A 4,873-nucleotide genomic window follows, 5' to 3' on the forward strand; every position below is an offset into this window, starting at 1 on the left:
ATAATTTTTTTTTATTTCCAATGCAGCAGGCGATACAGACATTATCCTAATGCCGTACAGAGATCAAAAGAAAAGAAAAATATAAATACAGAAAGTGATGAAATATGCAAAATACAAAAACGAAAGCAAAACATCAAAAACAAAAATTAAATATAGTGGAATAATTAGACGAATGAATAATAATAATTTCCTAAAATAATTCATCAACATATTTCTTCAAGTACTGTTTCCCACGAACAATCAAGATTCTTCAATTGGTATTAATCATCATTTTCAGGATAAATGTTCTATTTATATTGGCTTTCCTTCGACTACTTCAAACTAATACTAATCATCAATTACCTCAATTACTTGAATCAAAAAAATTTCATTTTAAGTTCTATTGTGGTATTCTCTTAAAATCTCTTAAGAAATTGATTCTAAATATAACCATTATGGACCAAAATAAATGTCGTAACTTAGATCCTTTCTTGGAACCCTAATATTTCGCGGAACAACATTTAGGAACTACTATATACTTTTCAACTACTAGAAAATTGATTGAAACAGGACAATCGTATTTTTGTATAAAATTTATTCTCTGAAAAGTTTCTATTTGAACTTCGCCGAAGTACAGTGATTTATTTTAGCATTTGCCTTCCTCATGAAGGTATAATTCTTTTATACTAAAGCAAAATAATATTGAAAAAGAATACAAAGTAGAATTCGGAGATTTGTGTTGACACTGGTATCAGTACTGTCTACTAGAATCTGACATGCGGCGTCAATATCAACTTCATAAAATAGTCATCTAAGAGAAAGCGGAATTTTCAGGTACATATCTTCTTGTCAACGGATCATCGTGTTATCGAAATTGTGTGCTTGACAGGACAAATAAAAGATATTATTTTCTTATGAATTTATTGAGGATCATAGCTTGGATATAGGAGAGAAAATAGGATATATTTAGCTCGTAATAAAAAGGAAATTAAAAAATAAAGTAAAAAAAGTATAATAAAATCGAAATTTAAATTTATTTTGAAATGTATTTTAAAGCTTATTCCGATTTTTCTTGTAAATATAACAACAACAAAAAAGACTTCAATGCCATTTTATATCATTTAATATGCTTTTGATTGCCATGTTCTGTATAGTAAATGGAACACGTCTCTTTGTCTTCGATTTATGGTGTTATCAAATTTATGCTTGAAAGGATGCATACAAAAAACTTTTTTTTATGAATAATGATTGTAGCTTAGAAGAAAAATGAAAATGGGACAAATTTTGCGTATAAAAATAAAAGAAAAAAGAAATCGGGATTAAAATACTTGATTTTTAAAACACAATTTAAATTTATACCAAAATTGCTTCTTGCAAATTAAATAAAAAGTCTTAAAAATACCATTTTATACCTTTTGACTGCCAATTCCTGTGTAGTAAATGATGCACGTAGTCTTGTCTTCAGATTATAGTGCTATCGAAGTTGTGTGTTCTAACAGGCGCATTAAGATATTATTTTTTATGAGTTCACTGGTGGCTTTGGCTAAGAAAAAAAAGAAACTGGAATATATTTTGCGTGTAAAAAGAAAAGAAAAAAATAAATTTAGAAAAAAAAGAATTGGTTGTAAATGCGTAATTTAATTTATTCCAAAGCTTATTCATTTTTTCTTGTAGATTAAATGAAAAAAAAGTCTTTAGACTGCTTATTTATACCAACTAATATGCTTTTGACTGCCTATTTCTGTATACTAAGTGGTGCACGTCTTCTTGTCTTTAGATTATCGTGTTATCGAAATTGTGTGTTTAACCGGACTCATAGAACATCTAATTTGTTTTATGATTGATTCTTTGCTTTGAAAGGAAACAGAGAAAGGGATTAGAAAAATAAAGATATATTTCACCTGAAGGGATTCAATACTGACATTAAAATAAATATAATGAAGTAAGACATTTAATTTAATGCATTTCAATGCGAACTCATATTTTATTTACCAGTGATAAAATTCATCTTACTATCGTTGCATAGTTATTCTTGAAAAAAATTTCATAGTTAAAAGTTTTAATTTCTTAAACTCAAGACTTTTGAACAGGAATATTAAAATATTAATGTTAACAATTGCATTTTGTGATGTTTAAATACATCTTAATTGCTGTTTTATCTTTAAGACCTGATGTAGGCTGAAAATTTTCTTTCTTGAATAAATAGTTGGAAAAGTAAGAATTTATAGGAAAGTTATTTTGTTTTGAACATTAATGTAATAAATTAAGGATATTCAATACGCACTATACATTATTTAATTTACGATTTATTTATATAATCCTAATGACTATTTTTTTAATTTGGTAGCTTTTAGGGTAGTTTTCTTAGTAGTAGACCCTTTAAACAGATTTTAAAAATGAATATATTTTCATTATGCGCCTTTTGGGTTAAAATTAAACCCACACAATCGTGCAGGCTGGGTCTAAAAGAGTTATGAGACAGAATAAAACTGATTCTCGTCAGATTTCATCCTATTAGAGTCCACAGGTTCAGATTGATTGCTGACAGGAAAAAATCAATCGCGCATAGAATAATATTAAAATATAAATAATAACAAGTGTCCTTTTTTCATGTTTAAAGGGGATTATGTAACAGGATGAAATTATGCTGGATTTTAAATGCATTTCAAGGCTATTATGAGCGATTATAAATCAAGGCTATTATGAGCGATATTGTCATAATTGATTAAATAAGATTCAAGAGTATAAAATTGATATCTGTCAGGTTAAAATTACTTGTTCGAAATTCACTAATTCAATTTCGAATTCGATAAAAACATATTATGAACCGTCATGTGACAGGAAAAAATTAAGCAGGCTTTTTATATGCATGTGAAAGGCTGTTATGTGACATGATAACATTGATTGTTGGCGGATTTCATTCGACAATATTCGGCGGGATCGGATTAAATTATGTCAGGAAAAAATTAATTGCCCGAAATTCAACAGAATAATATTAAAGTATAAATGTTAAACAATCGCCCATTCCAGTTGTTTATAAATATGTTAAAGCAGTTTTGATTGAAAAAATTCTGCAATATAAAATTGATTGTAATCTGTATAAAAGTAAATACCCATGCTTTCTGCAGAATAATATTAAAATATAAATGTTAACAATTGCAATTTTTTGTTGCAATTCTCTAAATACATGCTATAGGCTGCTATGTGACAGGTTAAAACTTATTCTTTCCTGGCATATTTAGACTCAAATACTTAGCATTAACTTGAAAGCTTTCCCCTTTTTAAATTTCTATGAAGTTGAATCTGCCTGAATTTTTTTTTGATTCAAAAATCTACTTCTCATCAGTAAAATTCCCTCTAACACTTAAAAATGCAACTCACAATTGACTTTTGCCTTTCTGTGATAACCGTTTGTTTTTTAAAACAGTTTAAAGTCTTCAATCGTAAACTATAACAATAGGTTAATTTTGAGTAAATTAAGATTTTTTGAAGCTATTGACGTAGCAGTTTCCTTGAACCATGATATTATGATGTGTTTCACATAATTTTTTTTTTAAATTTTTATCAAAATGATAATTTTTTTCTTACTTATTAAAAAGTCGAGAAAATTATAATCGTAACCGAAATAAATATAAAAAAAACTATTTTAACGAAAACCTCCTTGGACCAAAACTTATCGAAATTTTTAATTTTCTAGAGAGAACATGAAAATTTTTGAAGGACATACAATTTTTGAAAAGTAATTGTAGACAGAAAACTATATTTGAGGAAAAATATTATGGTTATGCATTATTAAAGCTACTCACTAATAAAACATAGGTCAAGTGATATGGTATCAATATATATATATATATATATGCATGTACTTTACCTCTTATACACATCGGAAATTTATTTGGTTGTTAGAATCGAACCAATAACCCTTATCTTTCAAGCGGGGAAATCATTTGGAACACGCGAGCTCCTCAAAAAATTAATATTTCAATTTCAACAAAAGAGAAGACAAATTTAATATTCGAGAAGCAAATAACAATTTAAAAATATATCATTTTGAGTGATGAGGCTATAATGCGATTTATTTCTACCTAATTTAAAAGAGAAATATAATTTTTCTTACTAGTAATATTATCATTTATTAAACGATATTTCAACAATAGTGTTAAAATTTGAACCTATTCAGATATTAGTTGTTAACTTATATTTAATTCCCTATCAATAATAAATTGAAGATTTCTTCAGAGCTATTTCTTTCAACTAAAATTCTTTTCGTCTTATTTAATCAATTTTATTTTACTTTTTTTCCATTCCTTTTGAACAGTATCAGACTTGTTTTTCAAACAACTGTCAAGGAGTATCACATTCAAGTTACAAATCGTTCTTCTAATGGGACTTACTGAGGTTAATACTATTTTAGTCGTCCTCTTCTGAGACTTGATAGTTTTCAAAAGTTATGTTCTGATCTTTTTTCGAACATATTTAAAAAAATATGAACTACACTTTGAAGTAAGAATAAAGGAAAATGTAATGTTTGTTTGTTGTATTGCAATAAATTGCTACACAATAAGATAGTACCAAGTGATTAATTGATAATATAGTAACGTCATTTTTAATTTAAAGCCTATAACTCTTAATTACGGTTTAAATTGAAAACGTTATAATGACACAAAAGACTTATGTAGAAGGTACTGCACCATTAATTGATTAATTAACAGTGAGTTTTTAAAAGATTCACCAACTTTGTGTAAGGTTAAAACTGATAATTTTAAAGCTTTTTTTTTATGACCCTCAGTGGCAAATGCTGTTTTTATGGTACCTAAGGTTTATTACACTTTGAAAAAATAACTACTATTTTATTTACTTAAGGTTAATGTTATTAGGTTTTTATATATATATA

Source organism: Parasteatoda tepidariorum, chromosome 8 (genome assembly GCF_043381705.1).
Source record: "Parasteatoda tepidariorum isolate YZ-2023 chromosome 8, CAS_Ptep_4.0, whole genome shotgun sequence".
NCBI lineage: Eukaryota > Metazoa > Arthropoda > Arachnida > Araneae > Theridiidae > Parasteatoda > Parasteatoda tepidariorum.